The sequence below is a fragment of the Amblyomma americanum genome, chromosome 1 (assembly GCF_052857255.1).
Source record: "Amblyomma americanum isolate KBUSLIRL-KWMA chromosome 1, ASM5285725v1, whole genome shotgun sequence".
NCBI classification, from domain to species: domain Eukaryota; kingdom Metazoa; phylum Arthropoda; class Arachnida; order Ixodida; family Ixodidae; genus Amblyomma; species Amblyomma americanum.
The window spans coordinates 266,323,801-266,351,211 of record NC_135497.1 but is presented as its reverse complement, the minus strand read 5'-3'; the positions used below and the strand labels follow the sequence as shown (position 1 = coordinate 266,351,211).

The 27,411-nt window shown below is 45.4% G+C and overlaps 1 long non-coding RNA gene across 1 annotated transcript in view; it reads right to left on the bottom strand.

Moving 5' to 3' along the window:
- Positions 1–566: 566 nt before the first annotated feature.
- Positions 567–27,411, bottom strand: part of LOC144115039 (uncharacterized) — a 42,778-nt gene continuing 15,933 nt past the window's right edge. Inside the window, exon 3 of the long non-coding RNA XR_013311208.1 lies at positions 567–749. This is a non-coding gene — a long non-coding RNA (uncharacterized LOC144115039). The remainder of the gene's footprint in view (positions 750–27,411) is intronic.

The window sequence follows — 27,411 nt, the reverse complement described above, 5'->3', positions numbered from 1 at the left end:
CAGATGTCTTGAACCTGAAGGCAATGGATAAACTGGCAATGTGATGGTTTCCATGTCATGTCATTATGCTCTTTTACAGTGCAGTTTCGGGTAATGCGAATTTCAAAAACTGTCAGCAAGAGCCCAGTGCTACAGAATCCGCCTCGTTTGCAGCGAGTAGCAATCCCAGTAGCACAGCTAGGACTGTTATCTTGCCTTTGTAAAATACCTATAAAGAACATTCAATTCAAAGGGCCTCAATTACAATGTTCAATGGGCTTCAGCACACGTTTAGCAGTTGTCTCAAAGCAGTATGTTGGCGAAATTTCTTTTTTCATTCCCTTTGTGGAGCATTTTCTGCTACAATGGCATAAACAGGAAGGCAACGTGCAGTTCTACAGCAACACTTCAGACTGTGATGCGACACACGGCAAGCACTTACCTCAAAGATGAGTAGGTTGCTCAGAGGAAACAATGTGGTGGCTGGGAATGGCCTTAAAAAAACTGCTTTGTAACACGGTTTTTCTATACGGCCAACGAAGTTGTTACACATTTATTCACACGCTACATCAATTACTGACAAGGCGTGTCGGTAGGAACACTTTATTTGGCAAGGAAGTCCTGGCCGACGTGGGCCTAATGCGACTTTGCCTGTAGGCCAAGGTGCAGACTTGTGGGCACAATCTTGAGCCAGTAGCCTGGAACGGGGAATGGGTGCCTTGGACCAGAGAATGACGCGCCATGCAAGGTCGGCTGCTGCAGTCCCTCCACTAGTGTCAGTCATACACAGGGTTGGATGCCATGAAAAGAGAAAAAAGTATGCAAGCTCACAACAATAAAATGCAACTAATAAACCACTAAGAGAAACCCACAAACAAACAGAAAATGGAATGCATATGAGGGAAAAAAGATAAGGACATCTCCCAACAGGCTACAGCAGCAGCCCATGCACTCCTGTAGTGGCTTTGCGTATGGACATTAGAAAGACCCTTAAAAAAAAAGAATAAAAGGAACATTGTTCAAGATGTGCCAGAGAAACCACACACAAAAAGAAGTGTGTACAAAGCAGAGACCAAGAATGAATAAAAACAGTCAAGACAAACAACGAAAGGGTTTCTGAAAGGCTTCTGACACTGGCACACAGGAGGTCACAAGCTCCATATGCTAAACCCAAAACCTTAAAGGGGCAGAGACATCAAATTTTTGGTGGGAGTGTTCTTAGTTTCAAACATTGCATACTCCCACCCGGTGTGTGATACGTGCTCCGCAATTCAAATATGAACATTAAATATTACCGCATTATTCATACTGAGCGATTTCGGTTTCTGAGTGTCGGGGTGCATTATGACGTCACTCCCCTGGCCATGTGGGCTCCAAAGGTAGTGACACAGGGACCGCTGCATCGTCTGCTCTCGTACACATGTTGTGCTTATCAGGGCCTTTCCAAATGCCGGCCAGTACTGCGATATGCTTTATTTTCGAGTAGTTCAAATTATAAAACAGATATTTGAAATTACAATACAAACATGTTTCCACAAAATGCAGTGATGAAAAGAAACATTTCATTCCTCTTCATAATTTATCGCATCATAAAGCTTATTGAGCATCATGTAGAATGGTACAATTAGTCTGAGCCATAACTGTGTTCAGGAAAAAACATGACAGCTTGACTTTGTAAGCTGCCGAACGACAATCTTTCGGCTTTTCATTTCTCAGCCTTTTGGCGAAGATCATAGCACCGAAGCGCGGCCTTGTGGTAGAGCATCCGCCTCAAATTCGGGAGGTGCTGTGTTCGATTCCCAGTGACGCCGGGTACCCACTGGTTTTAAGATTTCCCCGCCATGGTGCTCGGCTCATCTGGGGTGAGATGCTTGGGAGAAGGGTCTTCGACCAAACCGTTGCCTTGACGGATCAGACATAAGTTCCGCCGTCAAGCAACCCTAAATCCACCTTGTGCAGTAGAAGACCATCTTTTTTTTTTTAACCCGTCATGCACACCTGCCGATGCGTGTGAGCCAGCCAGCCACAACGGTAGCAAGCAAATACCGCTGCACTTTGCTCGAAGGCAGTTTGTGAGCGGAGAGAGCTATGGCACATCTCTCTTGAGGCTAGAGAAGTGAACGTAAGTTTTGTAACTGGCACAAGGCGAGAGTTTTGGACTGCGGGTTTTAACCATGTGGAGACGTTTTTGTGCCCGCATTTGATGGGAATTATGAGGCGCAGGCTATCCTTCCCATGCAGTGCACCCCTGGAGAGCCGAGCACTAGGCCGGGGGACCGCCTGTTAATATTGGATTAATTGGCTGGTGGACTGGAGGCTGCGGGAATCATACCCACGACCTCCCGTAGCTGAAGCGAGCACTTAAGCACGAGGCCACAGCTGCGGTGGAGATGCTCTTGTCACAGTTCAGACACTGAAAAGGCGCATGACGTGATGTGGCATTGTTGAGAAACATGAATGACACAAAAAAGCTATGAACAGCAGCTTAAGCTACAACAAAAGTGAGAGCAAGACCTCTTCCACACTCCCTTGCGACACCGCCAGCTGTGGAATGCTGCCCCAGATGCAGCATTCTTGATGGGAAATGGCCCGCTTAACTCTTGTGTACGAGTTTCACCACACTGGAATCCCTGGCCGTAACGGACCCACAGATGCTGGCACATTTCAACTAGGGATCTGTGCAGGAATTTCAGCAGCTGTTTCCCTTCTCACTAGATGAAAAGTGCCTGTGTGATCTGGAGTCTTAGATTTGGAAGTTTGTTAAAATTATGCTCACAAGTTTTTCCTTTCTTTTAATGGTTCATAAGAGTGACCGCCATATGTGCTGACATTACATGTGCTTTCGCAAAAGAAACAAACAACTCTACTTTGAGAAAATTCTGGAAAATTTCTAAACGGAACACTCTGCATGCTTTCAGAGGCTCCATACACTGCTCATTGTACTGCAAAAGAATATTTCAGGCTTTCAAGAAGGAACCCTTGAACAAGAGGGCTGACAAAGGTTGGTTTGCTCATCACTGAGAAGCTCTGCCTTTTACTGCCTTTCCAATGAAGGCACACTCTGGCATCCCTTTCGATAGCAGCAATGCCACGGGACAAGCACCAAGCGATTTCCACAAAAAGTAACAGCTTTTTACGACCTTGTCATCACAGTTCGAACCGCAGAGAAACTAGACTTTATTTGTTTGCTTCTGCAATAGCCTACAAGAATGACGAGGCCTGAGAGCAAGATTTACAGATCGATTTTGATGCCACACTGGGGTGGCGTGGCACCTTGCATCAGTATACTGAATGTGCATGAATTCTGCACATTACTATGTCTACGGCTTATTCCATAGAAAATACTTTTGAACGTAGCTGTGTATTCATATGCACCAGCCCAAATTTAATGAGGAGTGTGGCAACCTATACAGAACCAGTTAGTTAGTTAGTTATATTGATTTTAATGGCACAAAAGCAACTGAGGCTATGATGCGCCAAAGTTAGAGCTTTTGTTAAAGGTTACGCTTTTTATATCTAAAGTTTGTATAAAACATTGGCTTCTCTGAGAAATTTAAAAATGCTGGAAAAATCAACCAGTGCTTGATCTCCTAAAAGTAACATGGGGTGTAGTGGGATGTATTCATTGTACAATGTTGTGAAATATTTTTTCCTCAGTTGTTCCAGTTTTTTGCATACAATTAAAATATGGTTTACTGTGAGTTCATCGCCACACATTTCGCAGAGAGGTTTGCCTTTTTTTGTCAGTAAGAAGTTGTGAGTAAGGTGTGTGTGTCCAATGCGTAGTCGACACAAAATAACTTCTATGAAACGCTCCTGATGTGTACATGATGTCCATTCTCCCAAAACAGGTTTTATAGAATGTAGTTTGTTTGTTTGTCCCATGCAATCTGCCACTTATTCCGGAGTTTACTGTGCAGTAATTTAGAAAAATCCCTCTGTGGTATGTTAACTTGTTTTATATGGCCAATTCTAGCTTGTGCTGCGCAAGCACCTGCTCTCTCATTACCTAAAATTCCAACATGGCTAGGGACCCAGCAGAATATAATGTTATGTTTTTGCTTTGTAATTTTAACTATGTTATGTATGATTTTTCCTATTATGGGTTCAGCAGCGTTTGTAGAATGCAGCACTTTTAGCATACTCAGTGAATCGGTGTAAATGATGCTATTTTTTATGTTTTGTTTTACTATTTGTTCTACAGCTACAAAGATGGCATAACATTCCGCAGTAAATACCGATGCATACTGTGGCAATGGTATCATTTTTTCATTTGTTCCTTGAATTACTGCACTTCCGACATGACTTTGTTTTTGAGCCATCAGTGTAAAATTCGGTGTAAGTGTTATATTTTTCTTGTAGTGCAAAGAACTCTTGCAGTATGTGCTCGTGTGGTATTTTCTCTTTGTTTACATGTGTCAATGTGAAGTTACACACTGAAGGAAGGCTGTACCATGGTGGTAGATATTCATGTCTTTGTGCAATATTAGGTAGGGCGTCCAGTACTGCTAAGTCTTCACATTTATCTTCAAAGCGCATTATTAGTGGCCTGATAAAATGTGGTTTATTATTGAATAATCTCCTAGATGGGCACTTGGTAACAATGGGATAGCAGAAATGTTTAGGGAGAGAACGGGTTTTTAGGATGTACGTGCATGTTAGTGTGACTCTTCTATCCTCTAGTGTGGGCTCATTAGCTTCAACGTAAAGACTCTTTACCGGGGATGTTCTATAAGCTCCAGTTGATAGGCGCAAACCAAGATTATGAACAGGGTCCAGTCGTTTCAAGTAGGATGCTCTTGCCGAACCATATACCACACACCCGTAGTCCAGCTTGGAGCGCACCAAAGAGCGATATATTTGCAATAGGCATGCTCTATCGGACCCCCACCGTTTTTGCGAGAGTACCTTTAATACATTGAGGGCTTGGGATGCTTTCTTTTTCAGGTTGTTAATGTGTGACAAAAATGTAAGTTTCTTGTCAAAAGTGACGCCTAAAAATGTATGTTCCTGTTTGACTGGTAGTGTGGTTTGATTCAAGCACAGATTGGGATCGACCTGTAGGCCTCGTCGTAATGAGAATAAAACAGCTACTGTTTTTTGAGGGGAGAACTTGAATCCATTTTTCTCTGCCCAAGCAGCCAGTTTATTTAGTGGGATTTGTATTTGTCTCTAGCAGGACAGTATGTTGGAAGAAGTGTATGCTATCTGTATGTCATCTACATAAACTGAATACATTACGGACTTAGGTATTACTTTGGCCAAAGAATTCATTTTTACTATAAAGAGTGTCGTACTTAAAATGCATCCCTGGGGTACGCCATTCTCTTGGGTGAATGTCGTTGATAGAGTTGCTCCCAGACGGACTCTGAATGTGCGGTTAGTCAGGAAGTCGTTCACGCAGTTCAGCATCCTGCCGCGGATCCCTAGATCTGCTAGGTCATGGAGGATGCCGAACTTCCACGCGGTATCATATGCCTTCTCCAAATCGAAGAAGACACCGATACAGTGCTGTTTGTGGATGAACGCCTCTCGGATGGTGTTTTCTAGGCGGACAAGGTGATCAGTGGTCGAGCATGCTTTCTTAAATCCACATTGATGTAAATCTAAGAGTCGACGAGATTCAAATGTGAAGGTCAGTCTAATGTTTATTATGCTTTCGAAAGATTTAGCGATGCAGCTGGTGAGGGCTATCGGTCTGTAATTGTTAGGACTTGTTGGTTGTTTTCCGGGTTTCAGAAAAGGTACTATTATTGCTTTCTTCCACTCCTCAGGTATATTCCCAGTTGTCCATATTTTGTTAAAGAAGTTCAACAATGCCTGCACGGCAGCCTCAGAGAGATGGGCGAGCATAGCATAATGCACATTATCTGGGCCTGTTGCTGTCTTTTTACCACAAGATAATACCCTAATCAATTCCTGGAGTGTGATGGGTTGATTATAGTCCTCGTGCATACCTGCTGCAAATGGAAGTTTTTGTTTTTCTGCTATTGCTTTGTGCTTCTGGAACGTGTTTGTGTAATTGGACGAACTGGAAACTTCAGCAAAATGCTCACCTAGTATGTTGGCCTGTTCTTCTAATGATGTTTGTGTCCCGGGTGTAGTCAATAGAGGAAGTGTGAAAGGGGTATGGTCACTACTGAATCTTCGAACCTTTTCCCACATTTTTTTTTTAGGTTATTGAGCTGTTTATAGAGGACACATATTTCTGCCACGAGGATTTCTCGGCATTTCTCCGAACGAATCGCGCTCTGGCCTTGGCCCTCTTAAAGGCAATCAAGTTCTCCGCTGTGGGATACCGACGCAGAGAGCCCCAAGCTTTATTTTGTTGTTTTTTTGCCAATGTGCATTTTTGTGTCCACCATACTTTATATTTTTTGTGTACGAGTCCTGTTGTTTGTGGTATGGCTAGTGTAGCGGCCGATATTATGCATGTAGTAAATTTTCCATTAATTTCGTCTATGCTGAGATCTTCACAAAATTCTTTTTCTAGTGTGGCACTTGCTGTAAAAAGTGACCAGTCGGCGAGGTGAAGTTTCCAGCGCCGTGGTCTTGTGGGGATGACTGCAGTAGACGATGAGAGGCTGACGATAATAGGTAGGTGATCACTTCCCAGGGGGTCATTTAAAACATCCCATTTAAAATCGTTAAAAAGCGATGGTGATGCGAAAGCTAAATCGAGAAAGCTCATTTTTTGCCGAGCTTGGGCAACAATAAGTTGCTTTTCCTGTATTTAAAAGACAGATGTTATTTGAGAGGATAAAATCTTCGATTGTTTGCCCCCTAGAGTCGCAGCGCTCGCTTCCCCAAAAAGGGGAGTGAGCGTTAAAATCCCCAACTACCAGATATGGCTCTGGAAGTTCATCTATCAATTCTTCTAGATCATGGACTGTTAATGTAAAATGTGGAGGAATGTATACGGAACAGATTGTTAGTGTTTTATACCTGACGATGCTGACTGCAACCGCCTCAAGTTTTGTATTGAGCTTGATTTCTCGAGCAGGGACGCCGCTTTGGACGACAATTGCGACGCCTCCTGAGAGTCGATTTGCCTGCTCGCGATCGCGTCTAAAAGTTTGATAATGTTTCAGGATATGTACATGTTGTGGACCAAGATTGGTCTCCTGAAGACATAAAACTATGGGTAACATTGACCCTAAAATATGTGTTATGTCACTATAATTCCGCATAAGTCCTCTGCAATTCCATTGAATTAAAAAAGCCATGCTTGTGTTTTTGAGAGAAAATGAAAGGAGATTTACTTATGTGGTGGGCCCGTTATGAGGGGCCTGTCTTTTTTCCGCTCAAGAGAGCTGTTCCGCCTCTGTAGTGGAGGCGGAGTGGGTGCTGTATCCATCACCTCAACCGAGGTGCTGGAGAACCGCGGAGGGCCCGCGGTTGTGTTAGTTTCAGGCCTTTCCCGACGGGGGGAGGTCCTGCGGGATGCCGACCCATGGACCGGCGCTCCCTGCTTTGAGGGTGGCAGAGCAGCCTTCGCTGTCCCTGCCTGGGGCGTGGATGGCCCTGCCACTGGCTCTGTGACAGCAGCCTCGGCAGGTGCCGTAGAGCTGTGTGGTGCTACGCCCCCGCGCACCACATCAGCGAAGTTGGGTTTTGCTGTGAAAGAGAATGTGTTCGTAAGCGCAAAACGCCTCCTTGCTTCTTTGAATGAAATGTTTTCTTTTGTCTTTATGGTAATTATTTCCTTTTCTTTTTTCCAGGACGGACATGCCCTGGAGTACGCTGCATGGTCTCCTTCGCAGTTTGCGCAGCGCAGTGCTGCGTCACATTCCTCAGAATGCTGGTCTTTCGAAGTGCATTTCGCCCAGGATTTGCGGCCGCGGCAACTTTGTGAGCCGTGGCCAAACTTTTGACAGTTGAAACATCGGCGGGGATTGGGTATATAATGTCTGACGTTGACTTTCAAGTATCCAACTTCGATCGTTTTGGGCAAGGTACTGGTATTAAATGTGAGGACCATGTGTTTGGTATCTATTTCTTTGTTATCCCTGCGGATCTTGATTCGGTGAACGTCGATTACATTCTGGTCGGTAAGCCCTTCAAGCATTTCAGCTTCTGTGATATGGATAAAGTCTGATTCCGAGATTACACCTCGGACTGTGTTTAGAGATCGGTGGGGGGTTACTGAGACAGAGATGTCCCCTATAGACGCAATGTTGGAGAGTTTTGAACACTGGATGCTGTCGCGCAGCTCAAGAAGTAAGTCGCCGCTGGACATTTTTGAGACCTTGTAGCCAGGGCCCAAGGTATTGGTTAAGCATTTTGACACAAGGAATGGGGATATTATTCTTGCCTGTATTCCGTCACTTTCACTGTGGATTACGCGGAACTTTGAAAATGTTTGTCTCTTTTTTGAGAAAAAAATCAGCTGCTTCGTTCCGCCCTCTTTTTAGAGAGCGATCAGGTTTGGATAAGGGTGGAGCCATGAAAAAATTTGGTTTTTCGGTCATGGTGCCAGCCACCCACCACGGAGTCCAACAAGGGGACGGGACAGGAACTTGAAAGCAAGTCCTGCCCACGCCAGCTGTACACCTTAACTATAACCAAATATGACTCAACTCAGGGTAGTTGGTCACACAAGGTTAACCCTCACCGCCAGGAAAACAGGAAAAACCAAGAAGTGAGTAGGATATAGGAAAGTTGTGAGACAGAGATAGGAAAGTGAAAGATGGAGAGGAGGATAGGAAAACCCAGTGCCGTCTGCAGGAAGCTGGGGCCAAAGTGGTGTGTTGCCTCCGCCAAGGGGCCTTAAGGGTCCAAACGCTCGGCATCGGCTCAACCACCAGGATCCCCTTTTCCCCGGACACGGCGATGCCACGCACGGTGAGGCGCGGGTGCTCGGGTCCGTGGTGATGCACAGTTCACCATCATCCCCTTGCGGGGATGTCCCTGCGGATGCTCGGGAACCCGCGGTGTCGCCACTCACCGTCGCGACGCCTGCAAGCTGCAGGCGCCCCCCTGCGGGGTGTACAGAACCAACCTGTACAGAACCAACAATGCTCACTCAATTGAAGACAAGAAAAAGACAGCTAAAACAGACAGGCTTCCATGCCTAATACTCGTTAGAAGCAAAAATATGTCATGCCAATAAGAACGGACCATGTGCTGGACACTCACAGTATCGTTAAAACTCGCAGCAGACCTCTGCGTTAATTTGAGCCCATCGTTTTCCGAGACTTGACCACTTTCTTGATGGTATCCCTCACAACTCCCCGATTTTTCCAGGTAAACGAAATTCCTCTTGACAATTCTAGGTTGCTAGACACCCTTTAAGACCGTCACAGCCCTTCAAAGAAATACAGTAGAATCTTGCTGTTCTGTTCTTGGTTCGTGTCATCTGCAGGATCACAAAACCAAAAATTATGCGTGTTGTGCTATTTTTATTCACAATACAAATCCTGGATAACTTTTTGAAACGATTCCCTGGTATACATGTCCATAATTTTGCCAAATTCTGACCATATGATGCATTCAGAGACCAAGAGAAAATGCCAGCCAAGCTAGTCATCATTTTTGAATGCTTTGCCCACATGCATTTGAGCACTGCGGAGAAGACGCCGTTGCTGCCCTGCACAAAGGCAAGGACACAAAGCATCTTAGGAGCAGCTGCGGCTCTTCCACAATGCACAATTGTAACGGGACAAAGTATCTGAGAACGGTAAGAAATATTTGACGGACTGGACATGCCATGAAACTTCACCCCCATGGAAAAAAAAAAGGAAACAACTTACAAGCGCCAGAAAAGGAACTTTTCAAAATTTGTGCCAGCACGTTCACAAAGTTTTTAATGAAGTGAAAGTGCCAATAAATGCCAGGGACTAGGAAATGGCGCAAAACCTGGACATAGAGACAGTCACGTGCAGACCAGCAAAAAAATTTTCATAGGGGCTAATTCAAGCTTGTTGCTAAAACATTGCATTCATAACATCCAAAAAAAATATGAAGGGAGAAAAGGAGGGGGGCAAGACAAAAAAATAAAAGTGAAGGTGGCACAAGCCTCTGCCTTAAAAATGCAAAAGGCCTTGTTTCTTACCATTTGCAGAAGCTATCATGTTTCATGTCAGGATTTTGCATTCATTGAAAAGCAGTGTGCAATCAGTGCATGGCAGACTAGCCAGCAATTAAATTACTGTAATATAATTACAGTAATTAAATTACTTTTCTTGGTAATTTCTAATGTAATTCATTACTTTAGTGGCCTGGAAATTTAGTGATGTAACGAACTACTTTCAAGCAGTAATTTCACGGAAAAGTAATTAATTACTAACGAAATTACTTATGCTGCATAACGAGGCCATGCTTCTCCTCGTATCTGCCATTCTTTAGCCTCGCGTTTGTGGAGATGAGCATCTACAAAGCAAAGATGCAGTTCATGAGGGTTTAACGTCCCAAAGCAATCGACTATGGCTGTGAGGGACGCCATAGTGAAGGGCTCCGGGAATTTTGACCACCTGGGGTTCTTTAACGTGCACTGACATCGCACAGTACACGGGCCTATAGCATTTCGCCTCCACCGAAATGAGACTGCCACAGACGGGATCAGAGTGTGCCATTTAAGGCTTGTGTCTTAAAAGCGCGCAAGCAGTAATAGGCAGCACCCCAGGGAAGCGGCGCACGCGGACGAGAGGTGATGTGTGCGCAGGCGTCAGCACTGCCTTGGTGAAGAGTCTGCATATCAGTCACAGGACTGCTACGTACCTCCCTGCACTGCATAAGGTCTCACACACAAACGCACTGCATGGCCACCAGGAGAACTCGATGACCAAGGCATGCCATATGGCACCTTCGCGCAGACGCACTGCGAGTGCTTGAGCAAGTACTTTGACTTCGCCACACTGACAAGAAGTCTCAACTGACATGTGTAAGAAAGTTGGCCATGAGTAGTCGGGTTTTTGTGGCCTAATCTGAGGCCCTATTTCTAACTCAAGGGAAAGATAGGCAACAGCGTCCCAGCGACATGCAATGCATTTCCACCAACTTGCCTCCAGAACAAATCAATTGAACAGCAGAATTTGCAGCTTCTCGCGCACCTGTGCACTTCTGGGACGATGCGTGGATAAGCAGTCAATGCACTCCGGCTGTTTACGCGGATGACAAATTCTTCAAAATCAGAATGGTGGGACCATATTACACATTGAACGATGTACTTCTGATTGAAGAGTGATATGATAAAGACCTCATCTACATCAGCAAAGTGGCTGTTCAAATTGACTAAAGAGGGGCAAAATTTCTAACGCCAATTTTCAAGCTCAGTGGCGGTGCAAACAAAAAACCCTCGAAATTTTGCACAAACTATGACCAATGTGCAACATTTTAGCATCGAAACTAAGTAATTTTCATTACTTAAGGCAGGTAATTGTACTGTAATGGCATTACCTTTTGAGACCAGTAATTTGTAATGTAATTTAATTACTTCCGTGATTTCTAGGAAAGTAATCAGTAATGAAATTTAATTACTTTTCAAAAGTAATTTTGCCACGTATGGCGTGTGGTCAGCGGCTGCCTAGGGAACTTCTCAGTGTCCTTAAGTTCTTATGCAAAGAATGACACACCACCCAGTTTCCTATATGTGACAATGTCCATGAGAAAAAGGAATATTCTGACAAAGATGACGAAGCTGGCTGTGGTGCGTTACACAGCACTCGCGCTAGGCCAACGGCCATTAAATTATATCTCTGCCATCGTTCATTGCGCCTCTCTTTGGACAGCCATCACGTAACAATATTATACACCACACAGCATTTGCATTGGAGGGATTGGCCAAGAGCATTTTCCATTTGGTTTTCTGCGTGCTAAAGGAATATAGACACGTAATTTTGGTGGCATGTTTTCTTCTCTACAACGATGCAGAAAATACTACTACGCATGAATCACCATGTGATATTTGCCCATGGCCGCTAAATAATTTATAATTGAATTTTTTCTGCCCCGCTGTTTCAGTTTCAACAGCCGAACAATTGCTGTGACGTCAAAGAGTGCTTTTGTGTCACGTGAGGCATGAAAAAACGCCCATATAATCGCTGCTTCATCATTACGATTTACTGCACTGCTGAAGCAAGCCTTCCTCAAGAGCCGGAATGACAACTAATGTGGAAGCAGCGATTATATTGCAGTCTTTTCATGCCTCACGTGACCTGTAAGCACACGTTGGTGTCATAGTCCTCATTCGGCTGTTGAAACTGAGACCGAAACAGCACGAGAAAAAAATTAGACTAAATTATTCAGTGGTCATAGGAGAATACCAAGTGGTAATTCATGTATAACAACGCCTTACGCATCATTACAAACAAAAAACACGCACCCAAAAGTTAGGCGTCTATACTGCTTTAATTCTTTAGACCCACCATTCTGCTCACTGATCTTGCCTTGCAGTTCATCTGCTGAGCGACTTAGCCATATCACCTGAGAACTGCAGCTTACTAAAATATTCTCCATTAACTCTTATCCCAACTGTTCCCAATCCAGGCCTCGGAGTAGAGCAGGTATTCCTAAATGCCTCCTGTTTACAGGAGGTATTTTGTTGCAGAGGACGCACTGCGGAGACTCATTTTTTTTTGTATGATTGGTGATGTATTAGACACTGCAGTCCAAGCCTTCTTCAACACAGTTTGGTACGGACACTGTTGCTTCCATCATTGGCAAAATGCCATCCAATGAAAGTAACGCCTACATGGAAGCTGAAAACAAACTTGTACTGTTGGAAAAAACTGCATGCATGCTAGACACTTGCTTGTTCACTCAAATACGGCCTAATAGAGCAGCTGGGACACGGGACCTGGCTTACATACGTTCGAGGCTGCACTCGTAGCTATGTGATTAAAAGGTTTCACCTGCGCATTCTTTGAAATGCCTCAGGTATCGTCTTTTACCAGGTCAACGGATATACTCAGGCTGCTTTCAGTTTGGGCATATTGTTACGTGGCGACCAGCCGGATAATAAGCGGCGATGAACGATGGCGGTGAGATCATTCTAATAGCCGCTCGCCTATAGCGCGACCTTTCTGTTCCCGCGCCACTGCCAGCTTCGTGGTCTTCGTGACAATATTGCCGCTTTGCGCACAGTTTTTCCACAGTGCCGCGAGGTATGCCTTAACGAGGTTTTACTGTACCTGTGAGTACTAACGTTTCTGAATTTGATGCGTCTCAATGTGAAATCTGAACCGATTCATACACCTCCTGCAGTAAGGCCCATGATCCAAATATAAAATTGAAGCTCTGATCTATTGCCATGCGATGCATTCAGAGCAGGTGCTGCCCTTGATGGTCTCACAGATAACTTTGACCACAATGGCAACACAGGCATCAAAGGGCAACAAAGGCATCAAAGGTTGCCTCCAAACTATAGCTCTCTGCCATTTGTGGCATGTTTTTCACTGGTCTACTGTCTTTTTATCTTTTTCCACAGTGGCCCACTCATAACTCACCTCAGTTCTGACAGCGGGGCCAATCCAGCAAACAAGTCTTACGCAGTGCTGTTCGGATGGACCTTATGGCCATGCCACTGCTCTAATTACACCCCACCACTTTCGCTCGGCCCCATGGCGACATTGCTAACAGAATGGGAAGGAGGAAGTTGGAGCACCGTGAAAGCCAAATGTACAACAAGGACGTAGTGCAGTGGCCTCGCTCAAAGCTCTTGCCCTGAGCTCAAACAGCACAGGTACTTCTGGTTGAGCTTACAACTTCGTCATGCCAGAGCTGACAGCTCACCAGCCACACATATCGAAACAAATTTTTAATTACACATGCCAACAATGCCACATCTATTAAGATATGGAAGATGGTGTTAAGCCATCTATGCTCTAACCAACCCAAAATTCTTACCACTGTCAAGCAGATGACCTCGGTTCTCTTTGGCAATACATCCAGCTCATTACTGTTCACAGCTACAGTAAATTGTCATTTTGCCCTCTCAGATTTTCTCACCAAGAGGCACAAGGGCAATTGGTTAACAGTACGGTTCTTGGAACCAAGCGCCATTAAGCAATCACTACAAGCTCTGGGCAAACATTCCCTGAAGTGGCCACCGAAAATCTTGCACCAAAGCTGCAAATTATACTGTTTGAAAGGGCATTACTTTTTTTTATTTATTTGTACCTCAAAGGCCCACAAGGGAGTATTACATGAAGGGTGGGCTGACATGTATTAAAACCTCCTGCCACAGAATTTTTCAGAAAAGGCAAACTGAAGAACTAAACTATTCATCTACATCCTTGAGGCTTTTTTTCCTCCCGTAATTCCTACTGCACTAGAATCTGAATTCCTACTGCTTGAATCTGAATGCCACACATCCATATGCATGCAGCAGACATCCTTTTACCAGCATAGCACCACGTAAGATCATGCCAATGCCTCATTTGGGGACAAGGGGTGCAAGCACACAGAACAGTAGGAACAAAACACAAACACTAATGTTGTGTGAGTCACTCCTGTGCTCTGTCTTTTGGACTACATGTCTCAAGATGAACAACCCCCTTCCCCACTTTCCTCAAAAAGTGAAACTACAACAAACATCTACTCCTAACTTGTGAAAACAAAATGACAAACATAGAAGGAAGAACATAAACATGTCTCGTCCTTGTCTTTCCATGTATTCTTCAATTATGGGAACTACTTCCTCGTTCAGCTACCTGTCCTACCTACATTCATCTGTGGCTTCTCGCCTCTGCTTGCCTCTAGGGGCACAAACGTTGCCAGTTTCACAGCAGGAGGCCTACTTTCAAAATTGTAATTTGCTAGATCCGTCACAGCCTAGTTGCTTTGTTCATTATACAGGCAGGCTTTGTTCATTTAGGGTCTGCAGGTGAAAGCTGTTGTCTTAATAGTGAATGGTTCCACATTTCATTTTTTTTTCTTCTTTCTATCCAATGGCTAGGACAAAAAACTGTCACCCACCCAATGCAAAGGAAATAACCGTATAATCATAGGGTCTCTTCCATTTGGCTGCACTTTCTGCACTAGTTCAAAAAGTGTAGCACGAGTTCTAGGCTGGCTTGCACTCGCACAAATGGAAGCGCAGCTGCGGTGCAGCAATATGGCGGCTCCCATGTGTAAGTCGAAGAAGCGTAAAAGTTATGGCACCAGTTATTTAATGAAAGGATGACAGTTCTTTGTTGAAAGGTTTATGGTTCATGGGGGTTTAACGTCCCAAAAAGACTCAGGCTATGAGGGACGCGGTAGTGAAGGGCTCTGGAAATTTTGAGCACTTGGGGTTCTTTACCATGCACTGACATCACAGTACACGGGCCTCTAGAATTTTGATGGAGACAAAATTCTAGGGGCCCGTGAACTGTGCAATGTCAGTGCACATTAAGGGAGCATAGAGGCCTAATTTTGGTGTCATATTTTCTTCTTTCTAATGATGCGGAAGACACTACAATGCATGAATCACCATGCGGTATTCGCCTATGACCGGTAAATAATTTATAATCGAATTTTTCTGTCATGCTGCTTCCGTTTCAACAGCCGAATGAGAGTTGTGACGTCAAAGAGAGGTTTTAGGTCATTAGAGGCATAAAAAAACTGCGATGTAATTGCTGCTTTATCGTTTTAATTTACTGCAGTGCTGAAACCAGCCTTCCTCAAGAGCAGCAATGACAACAAATGTAGAAGGATCAATTATATTGCAGTTTTTCATGCCTCACATGACCTACAACCTTTCTTTGAGGTCATAGTCATGGTTCAGCTGTTCAAACTGAAACAGCACGAGAAAGAAATTCAGTTATAAATTATTTAGAAGCCGTAGAAGCATACCACGTGGTAACCCGTGAGTAATAATGCCTTACACCTCATTACAAAAAAGATTGGTTTGGTTTATGGGGGTTTAACATCCCAAAGTGACTCAGGCTATGAGGAACGCTGTAGTGAAGGGCTCCGGAAATTTGAACCACCTGGGGTTCTCTAACGTGCACTGACATCGCACAGTACACGGGCCTCTAGAATTTCGCCTCCATCAAATTTCGACCCCGCGCAGCCGAGATCGAACCCATGTTCTTCGGGTCGGCAGCCGAGCCCCATAACCACTGAGCCACCGCAGTGGCGTCATTACATTCAAAAGAAGAAGCCACGCACATAAAAGTTAGGTGTCTATGCTCCCTTAAAGAACACCAAATGGTCAAAGTTTCCGGAGCCCTTCACTACGGTGTCCCTCATAGCCTGAGTCACTTTGGGATGTTAAACCCCCATAAACCATAACCTTTAAGCAAATAACTGTCATCATTTCATTAAATAACGTGCCATAGCTTCTCTGCTTATTTGACCTACACATGGAAGAGGTGAGTGACTGTTTGAGGCGTCATAATGAAAACCTAAGCTGTCAAGTCGAGTCGCATGGGCAGCATTTCAGCGCTAATTGGTAAGTCGCCTGTGTGTATACATGTAAAATATTTTTTTCTCTCCTTGAAATGACCATTTCTTAGAGCAGATTCATGGTAAGACTTCTTTGCGATTTGCTGCTTGAAAATTCTTCCAAGTGTTTCAGGATTTTGGTGGTCATTGGTGTCGTCGCTTTGCACTTGGGTGCAATTTTGTGACGACAGCAAGGCTATCAGACAATCAGGCCTGCACTCGACCATTCGTTTTGGAAGCGGCCAGTGCCAAGCTGCATTTGAACTGTCTGAACTGACGCTGCAGGTTGCCGGCACCATCGCGGAACTTCACAGAAGTAGTGCAGAGAGTGCAGTCAAATCAAAGAAACCTATCATGACCACAATCTTAAAGGGGTAGTTTGGGCTTGTTGGTATAGCATATTAGAAGACATAGCGTAGCACAACGGGACAAATAAAAGGAGCACACACGACAAGCGCTTATCCTGTGTGCTCCTTTTCTGTCCAGTTGTGCTGTACTATGTCTTCTTCTAATATCACCACAATGAACTGTCACACACTGCAACAGTGCCTTATGAGCTTTATGCACCTCACAAGCTTCCAAACAGTGAAAGGACGTCAAGCATATTGTCCACAATGTTCATCTATTTAATGCCTCTTTACAGCATCAGCTGTAAAAAGGTCTTAAGATTAGAGGCCTTAAAAGGAAGCTTGCTTTTCCAGCTGCCTCATGCGGTCCATGCTATTTGGCCACCTGGGTACAAACACCTTCCCCACGTAAAACCGATGCTCAATGCAGGTGGCACAGCACTCATTTTGAAATTCTCACAGAAGGTGGAGGGCTCACCTTGTGGCACCTTAAAGCCTTTGCTGCCTCAGCATTTTAACGTCCCATTTGTTCAACCTCTGTGCCAGCAAGCAAACGCCGGACTCGAAGCTGGAATCGGGAAGGCCCGTGCATACCAGATAACTGCCCGCCAGTTTTTCAAGTGCTGTTTTTTGAAATAAATATGAATTTAAAAGAAGAACATGCTTCGCTCTGCAGACACCAAAGTGTAATCGCTTATCTCGCCGCAATTTTTGCACCTGTTTTAGAAAGCGAATTGTAACAGCAGCACACAAATGTAAAGTATAATTAAGGTAACACTCTACAGTCTTTCCCAGCTGCGTGGCCACAAAAAATCGGACCGTGTATAAAACTCATCGCACAAACGGTTTGTTCAACTCACAACCGGCTTTATTAGTATTTATTAGTATTAAACCCGGTCGTGGATCAACTGGAGCGTTGTCAAAAGTTTCTTGCCTTTTTTCGGGAGCACGCAAAAGCTGGTAATTATGCGTGTTTTACATGATCATGAGCTACGTTGGGCTGCGTTGACGAAATATATAAAAGCACTCTCAGCGCAAGCTCTTTTCTGTAGACCAGCACAGAGCTTTTGAGCAGTACTTATGATAAAGCAGATGAGTCCTTCCCTCCGGGCCTTTCAGATCCACTGCCTGGCAAGGGGCTCAGTGCTAGTCCTGGGTTATCTGCTAACACAAAATATTCGGCCGCAAGGAAGTTGACAACGGAATGCCGAGTGTCAGATAACAGGCAATCACTCAGTATGTGCATACCAAAAGCTAGAAAGAACAAATTACTCCTGTGGAACAGGATCGCGCCCTTTCCGCCGACCGGCCATAGTGTTACTGAAAGCAATGCTCGGCTCCGCTCAAACATGGCTCGAACGGCAAACGAACTGCCGGACGTGACGACTTTCCTTCACACCAGATGCGACGTCATGGGTTGAAATAATGCTTGCGTTATTTTGACCTGGTTGCAGCAGTCACTGCCATTCCCGCTTTCCGAAGTAGGCGCAAGTGAAGCCACCGGAAGTTCGGGGGCATGTCCCGGAAGTTCGTTGTCTGCTGTGTGCTTCAATGCAAAAAGTCGCGTCTTTCGCCCTTTCATTCTCAGTTTTTCGCATTGTTTTTTGTGTAACGTCTGCTGTAATATCAAACGAATAAGCTCAATGAGATAAATGTGCGCATTGCTCAGGAAACCTTGTAACTTCAGAGAAACCAAAGAAAACAGGCATGCCGGTCCCACCATGCCGCGGCAAAGGGGTACGTGCATTAAACACTATTGTCTGATCTCGTTCTTTTCTTACGAGCGTACTTAGGGTAAGTAGTGGAATGACTATCAGTCTAGGCAATCTTAAAAACAAATTTTCGTGTACCAAAGAAAAGGCAATGGCGCGGCAATCCTGACACTCGAATTGCCGCTGTTTCAGTTTCGGTTTGGTTGTGGAAGATGTCTCTTCTCATCAACGGCAGCTGATGTTTATCGCTTTAGGGTGTCATTTACCTTCCAAACGTGCTTTTAATCAAACTCAATAGCCATGTTTCATCTACACAGCGCGAGAGAAACGACTGACGAGAAAGACGAATGCTGCAGCGCATGTGACAAGCGCTGTTAGAAGTCAACTGCACCAAGCATCACGAATAACAGCCCATTCAGGCATAATTTGCTACAGTACGAAACAGTACTTGATACACAAGCTCCTTCGAAAAAATAGTACCATATACCTTTTGGACGCGCTAATGTGTACCAGGAGAACACCGACGGCACCCCACCAGATTGTGTCCTCGCCACCACTCCGGTTCGGTCTAAACATAATTCGGCAAAATGGTCACTGCACCCGCCACGGTGGCTGAGTGGTTAGGGCGCTCAGCTACTGATCCGGAGTTCCCGGGTTCGAACCCGACTGCGGCGGCTGCGTTTCGATGGAGGCGAAACGCTAAGGCGCCCGTGTGTTGTGCGATGTCAATGCATGTTACAGATCCCCAGATGGTCGAAATTATTCCGGAGCCCTCCACTACGGCACCTCTTCCTTTCTTCTTTCACTCCCTCCTTTATCCCTTCCCTTATAGCACGGTTCAGGTGTCCAACGATATATGAGACAGATACTGCGCCATTTCCTTTCCCAAAAAACCAATTATTATTATTACTAAAATGGTCACTGCAAAGTCGGCTGTCTAATGAAGGTTTCCATCTATTCTTTCTTAAATTTATACCCCATTGACGGTATAACTTGGGCTTAGAGCGTGACAACGTGCATCACAACAAAGAACAGAGTTGGCGACGCAAGCGCGATGGGACAACACAGAACTGAGCACACGAGGCTCCATACATACTGTGTGTAGCGACGTTCTGTCGTCTGCTAGTGTTGCCCCATAGCGATGCAATGGCCCCTTTTTTGAAACGTCTTTCCCGAGGACTTTGCTGCTCTCCTCATGCCGTTGACGGCGCAACAGGTAGGCATTGTCATGAAAAAAGACGAGAATGTCGAAAAGACAAGGTACTAAGTGGAAAACAAAAACAAAAAGAGGAAAACTGTGCTAAGGTCCGATTTCATGCCCTGCCGAAGGCTGACTTCCGGGACATGCTGCCCAACTTCCAGTGGCTTCACTTTCGGGCACCCGATGCGGCATCCAGCCCCCTAGTGGAGATCCGTGGGGCCGACCGACGTGACGTTTGGCCAGCGGGGCATAGTCCCGCCGTTTTTTTTTTTTATGGAGTTTCGGCAGTGATGAGTTGAGGGGAGATAAGAGGGGAAAGAAGAAACATCATTTTTAATCACCGATATCTTCGGTGTTTGTGAGGCTGGCGTAAAAAATTTTGCGGTGAGGTGATGTGTGGTGGAATACCGACAGCTGGTGCGCTTCTCTTAACCTTGGTATTTAGCTTTTCACGGCCTAATAGCGTTAAGCGCCAACTCCAAGGCCCCTTCCTCGGTGTACCCGCTCAGCGTCGGCGCTCTTGGCATAAGCCAAAGCCGGTCTGCGCATGTGCACTGCAGAAGATGCCAGCGAGCCTCGGAGAGGCGCCGATATCTGTCCGTGCTAGATATCGGCGTCAGCGCAGGCGCTCGCATCGGTAGAGGGGTCCGGTTTATAACAATAGGAGGATCCCTGGGCTCTCCGTGACTCTTTTCTTCGTGGCTTGAAGCTCTTTCAGGTTCCCTGAACTTTTCTTCGCAGTTTAAGTTGTCCTTTCATCACCCCCCCCCCCACTCCTCTTCACGGCTTGAAATTCTCTCTCTTGGCTCCAGGGGGGAAGCAAGCCAGCGCCAGGAACATGGAGATGCATATCCCTTTGCGACGCCCGTTCCGGCGTACGCCAAGAGCGCTGACACTGGACGCGTACGCCCAGGAAGTGCCCTTGGAGTTGGCACTTTAGCTCTTATTCATCACGTTTCTTGATTTCTTGGGGTCTACTCCCACCTCCCTTTGGTGTGAAATTTTCAGTCCGAGGAATTCAAGATAGCGGCCCCCAAGTAAATCGATATAGCAACCCGACTGGCAATTCATTCGTGACGTGATTAGTATATTCAACTGGTGATTGATTGGTGAGGTCACTGATTATTGTGGCATCATAATTTAGTCACGTGACTACGTTTGATCGCTTATAACTCAGTAATTAATGAGGTCATAAAACAAATTAGATATTCAAATCGCCTAGATCTGTAGAACACGTTAGACAGCAATATTAACTAACGAAGTTAATGCTTAGTTATGGTTACGCTTAATTTAATTATTGACAATTAATTGACCGATGACGTCATGATCTAACTTCGCAATGGGCTCGATGAGTCGAACATATTAGACACAGCTATCGCCTAATCAGGATATTTTGTTATGGTTAGGCTTAAATTTAATTTCTTACAGTTAATTAACCGAGGACGTCATGATCTAAAAAAGGCATATTCGTAACAGGCTCGATTAGTAGAACACGTTATACACCATTATTGCCTAATTAGGTTAATATTTAGTTCTAGTTAGGCTTAACATGGCGGCCGTGACGTCAGCACTCGGCAGCTCCAAGGCGGTAGGTGCCCGCTCGCTGTGAGGTATGGAAAAGTAGCCTAATTACGTGGTAATAGATCGCATGGACGATAGACTGCACTTCTAAACAGCTAACGCTCGTTACTTAAACGTCTTCCAGATGGTGGCGCCATAATTTTTGGGCTTCACAATCACTTATATTTACCGCACAGGCACCAAGAATAGCGCTCCTAAAACTCTATGTTCAATGTCACCTAAATTGGATGTCACCGCGAAAAGTGCGCCTCGAACTGACGGTGAGTGGCACACGTGTTGACAGCGATTGACACAACTGAAAGACAATCACACAGGCAACGTGGCGCCGACTGACGAATGTGAATACTATGGTGTTCTAGAACTGGTAATTGTGGGTCGTATGCGGGTCGTTTCAACGATGAGATCTCAGCGCGGCACCAGAAGGCGCTGCGTGTAAAAGTAGTGCTAAGAGCGCCGGGCAGACAGATTGGAGAGCATCCTCCGCCGCCGCAGTTTATGAGGAATGTCAACACGGCGCAATATTTGGCGTGGCGCCATAAGGTGGCTGCTTAGGTCTTCACCTAATAATCAGACCAAGGTGGTTCGCGCCTAATAGTTGTAGCCCTGTAGAAGTGTGGCGGGTGGTCGTGAAAGAAAAAGCGTGCGCAGAAAACAGCTTCGACCAGCGCCGTAATATCGAAAGCGGCTAAGCTGCAGAGAAAAAGCATGCAATTTTCTGAATGTGCTGTAGGAATTCGATATCTCGCACGTTTATGCAAACGTATGTTCATAGGGTCATGTAGTATATGTAAAGCTGTTTTATAGTCACTATTTTATCAGCATCACATTTAAACATACAATATCATAAAGGTAATTTTAAAAGTTAAACTAATGTTTGCGATGCTACGGTATCAACGAGGACAAAACTGTTCTAAAAATGAAAAGTGAATTCGAATGGCAAGTGTTGTTTTCTGGTCCAAAAAACTCCGCGAGAAATTGTTGTTCCCAGAATTCCAAAAAATGACTAGAATTAATAAAGATATTTACTCAAACAACTGCATTACATATCCAGACGAACTGATCACATCAAAATTCGAGAATACCGGATTAGGACGAACCTTTATGCTAATTACTTAGAGCGAATAGTAGAAGCACTGATTTTACCGTGATCAAGTGGGCAGTAGCAATGACTTATTCTTTTCAACGCTGTCAATCCTCCCGCTAGCGCGCCTTGGGCAATGCAGAATATTTCTGAGTAAAGAATAATTTGCTAAATTTTAAATTCAGCATGACTAGGAAGTGGTTCGGTGTAGAATTATCTTTACTCCAGGAAACCGTCTTAAAGGGACACTGAGGAGAACTCTCAATTTTTTTTTGTTAGCAAAATCTGATAGTTCGGCATTTAATGGCTTTTATGCCGCTTGTCCGGGAGCGAAAGATGCATTTATTTCAAATAAATTTGGATTGAAAGTAGAAAAAGTTTTTCCCGCCGCTCCAATTCAAACTTGGGAACTCTTATGACGTCACGGAGAGGTCTTATGACGCCATAGGACGGAGTGACGTGAAACGTGACGGAAACGCAGACTCCGAAATTTCTGGTGCCTAGCGGTGCAGTCTAGCAGCTGCCGGAATGAAAGCTACCCCCGCCACACGTTGGAGGCATCTATCGGGGGTTGCTATCGTCGCTTCATTTACGTTTGCACCGGCGTCTTGCCAGCGTTACGATGGATCCCGTTCCCGAACCCGACGACGTAGTTCTCGCAAAAACTCCAGCGTGCATTTCAGCGACCTCAGCCCCCCAGAGCGTGCGATGCTTTTGAGGGAGCACGGTTAGGTTAGGCGCCGGCGGGTCGTTTCCCCCTTCCTCAGTGAGCAGCCGTTGCAAACTAAATATCATAACCCCAGTGCGGGGAGTTGCGAGGGGCCAGGAGAAAGTCGGCGCGTTGCGCCCATCGGAGGCTGGCCGGGGCTTTGGGGCCAACGGATTGCGATTCCTTGAACGGCGCGATTGCACAGTGCAGCAGGCGGCACCAAGGTCTCCCATCGTTGCAAGGGCCAATTTATTTATTATTTTCTGGCCACAAAAAACGGATGGGCGCTCAAGGGCAGTCGCGTTTAAAGGTGGCGGCTTGAAACTAAAGCCGATGCACGACGCTTCAACGGCTTCCGCTGGATCCAACGGGTCCACTGGATCGGGCTCTATTGCCCACTTGCATGTACCTTCAGATGTGTACTGTGAATGAATTAGATTAGCCGAGAGCTCGAAAAGAACAGCTCCGCCCAACTGCCGAAGCTACTGAATTACGTCACAACGCGCACCTCCCCGCGGAGCCGCATCAGTCTGGCCGGGCCGGCGGCGGCTGGCGCACTCGGCGCGAAATATAGACATGCTCCAAGTCTCCGCCAGTGCAGTCAGAGTGCGCCGAAGCCGTCGAACGCGTCGGCGGTCAAGCGCAGTTGGAAGGGTCTCGCTTTGGCCGACGTGACGTCGCCTTGCAGCACGCGCGCTGTGCGCGTCACGCCAGAGCATAAACGCGCCTTAACAGGACCTTCGCTTAACCGCTAACCAACGTATTCGGTGGCGGCATCTATTGTAGCCACTGAAACCCCCCGCCCGCTCATTGAATAAAAAAAAATCCTGTGCCGAGGCTCAGAATTGAACCAGGGCCTTTGGCGTTTGAGGCGGAGACGCTATAGCCACTCCGCCACGACGGATCAAGGTATAACCATCAATAAAGGCGCATCTAGTGAATGCACTCTTCCGATACAGAAATCTCCGCGCTTTCACTACGTGTATCCTGGCCTAACAGAGCAAGGCCAACAGCAATTTTTCTTAACTGCCTTGTACCTTGTCTCCTGTCCCTAATAAACGATTTCCGTTAAGTAGTTTGAAGTTGACTGGCACAGCCGGGAATGTTTTGCCGGGCGAGCGCGCGAAGACAGAAGTGCTCTGTATACTGCGAACTGCCTTGTACGATCACCGACCATCGTGCCATCATAGTTTTTAAATCGACCATGGCGATCATCTGACCGGCCTTAACAGGCTCCTTCAAAGGTTAACTAGCACTTGAAGCGGCACTTGGAGTTCCTCTACTGTTCCGCGCTTGTAAATCGAGATGCGTCAAAAACAAAACCACAGGGCACGCAAAGCTCATAGACGCGAAGCGCCATAAAAAATCGAAACTCTCCTGGCCGCCTGTGGCGCCGCCAAGCATCAGTTTTCTTTGCTTCCAACATTCAGGTTGTCTTTTGTCTGCCTTCCTTGTGTGATAAAAGTGCACTATCGGTTTTAAAACAAAACTTCAATATTGAACCGTGCTACCTTCCTGTGTCAGCCTCAGAGATTGGCGCTGAAAAATGTAGGACTGCAATGTCGGCTGCCTAATGAAGGTTTCCACCTATTCTTTCTTAAATTTATAAATCATTGATGGTATAACTTGGGCTTAGAGCGTGACAACCTGCATCCCAACAAAGAGCAGAGTTGGCGACGCAAGCGCAACGGGATGACACAAAGCTGAGCACACAAGGCTCCGTACGAACTGTGTGTACCGACGTTCTGTCGTCTGCCAGTGTCGTCCCATAACGATGCAATGGCACCTTATTTTTGAAACGTCTTTCCCGAGGACTTTGCTGCTCTCCTCATGCAGTTGAAGGCGCAACAGGTAGGCATTGTCATGAAAAAAAGACGAGAACGTCGAAAAGACAAGGTGCTAAGTGGAAAATGAAAACAAAAAGAGGAAAACCGTGCTCAGGTCCGATTTCATGCACTGCCAAAGGCTGACTTCCGGGACACGCTGCCGAACTTCCGGTGGCTTCACTTTCGGGCCGAAGCGTCTAGGCAGAGCCCGGAACCGGCCTTTTTCTTTGTGTTTACTTCAGTCCATGCCCAGCAGTCCCTAGCTCTAGTCCCTCCCTAGAATTCTGTCCCTAGCAACATTTGTTTGTTTTTTCTCATTTAAATAAAAATTTTGGATATTTTTGCAATACAAAGTTTATGAATTTTATAAACACATTTTTTTATGTTCTGATTCTATATGAATTGAATTTGTTGCTACGTTGGTATTAGTTGCATCCAATCACGTGACTACTTTTATTTCGCAGGCGGAGATTTGAATCTGTCGGACCGCAGAGACACGCTGTCACTGCCCTTACGCAGCCACGTTACCTCGGCTACGTTAAAACAATGGGTTAGGACATCGCCATTAATTGCGCTTGAGGTGCACCAGGATTGTTTTCTAGCCGTTACGCTAATTGCGTTTGGGTCACATTCTCTCGTTCTACACTCGCCAGATTGCACAGTTGCGCGTCCTTTGTTTAAAGTTTTCTTTTCAGTGCTGTGAGCATTGTGCCTGCCGCCTCGTGGCCTCATTGGAATGGAAGGACCAAATTCACCACCTGCTGAGTCACCAGCACGAGATAAGTATCTGTGCTGTGTGCAAAGCTGAATTTGCTGTTCAGAAATCCCAAAGGAAGGCATGTGCGAAATAAGCGTCCCGAATCTGCGAGCTCATCAGCTCGTGAGAAAACTTACGCATGTGACCTTTGTTGTAATGCTTTTCTCCAGTCGTGAACTGTTGCAGCACCACGAGCAGGAGCATGGCTTTGTGGCCAGACGCAGCACGGTTCAGTTCTCTTCCATTGCAGGTGAGAAAGGATCACGTGTTCATAGTTTTTGTTTGTGCATGCACGCATGAAGGAATATGTTGGCTTGTGTACAGGCAAAGAGGTTTGTCTGAAGCACTCGCGCTGTGTTGTGCAGAGCAAAAACAAAAAGGAAATTTTATAGATTCAGTGGTTTTTATAGCAAGAATGTTAGTTTAAAAAGCTCCCTGCAGAAAGACAATAGCATGAAGTGTTGGGTCTCCAGATCGCAGCCCTCTAGACGTCATCTCACGTCTGTATACATATGAGCGCATTCCAACTTACATGCAGAGCATGAGCAAATTGTGGGCTTCAGCTCATGATTTACTCAAAAGGCGGTATTGCCAAAGAGCAATGGAACAGTCTTGCCAAAGAAAAATAAATAGAAGTGTGGAAGGAATCGTTCTCCACTGAATGATCTTTCATGGCTTCCATGCTTATCTGCTCATTTGGAGGGCTCAGTGATAGTGCCTGCATATATAAAGTGCCACTTCGGAATGAATCTAAGTCCAGTGCTTAACTTTGTGTTTTGTTGCACTGTTGTGTGTGTAATTTTTGATGCACAATTCTGTATAGACACCACAAGCAGTGACCAGTTAGCCCATTTTCGTGCTTTCACAAATGCGCAGTATTTCAGAGGTGAATCAAGATCCGGTGGTGCTACAGCTTCTGCATGATGCTCGTCTTGCTAGAAAATTTGCGTTCTTACAGCTACTGAAATACATAAGTTTCTTTGTGTTAAACATTCGCATGATTTTACACAAATTATTTTAGCTCTTTTAAAAAAGTGTGGACCTGCAGTTCTTATGAAACTTTCATTCATGTTCATAGCGTTCTAGCCTGTGTCACCTGGGTGTATATTTATGCACTGCGTATGTTGTACGAGACAGCTGCAAGTAAAACCAGAGACATTCTACCGGATACGTACACCGCTTTACCGGATGCCTCCCACGCAAGTGCAGTGACATGCATGCGGCCAGGTAAGGTAAGTTGGTATAAGCCTCCGGCAGTATGTCTCTGGTATGCTGAAAATGTATAATGACTAATGATTAAAGTAGGGACAACCCGAAATATTGTAGATGTAGGGAGCGAATGTTGACTAAGTTGCGTTTTAACGGTCTCCAAAAAATAATAATGGCCACGGCATGTAGTGAAAAGTCAAGATAACTGATAGTCATTGTGGGTAACTGATTCTATTCAGATAGACGGCAACTACAGCATAAAGCGGCAGAAAGTTAGGTGGGGAAATGAGATTAGGAAGTTGCACTGCAGGGACAAGATGGCCGCAGCTAGCACAGGAATGGGTTAATAGGAGAGTTATGGGAGAGGCTTTTGTCTTTAGTGGCCGTAGTCAGGCTGATGATGATGAAAAGATATATTCAAATCACTAAAGGAACTGCAGCACAAGGCATGGCTATGACAGCACCTTGCTTATGGTCCGCAGATTATACCTAAGTGTTCACAGTTGTGAAGCTTTCAGTACAATATTTTTACAGATTGGTAGCAAGGAAATGCAGAGAGCCTTACTGGAGAAAAATTGGAGAACGGAAATATTTTTGGAGCCGTGCACATTTTGTCAAACCGGTGCCACCCCCCAACCATA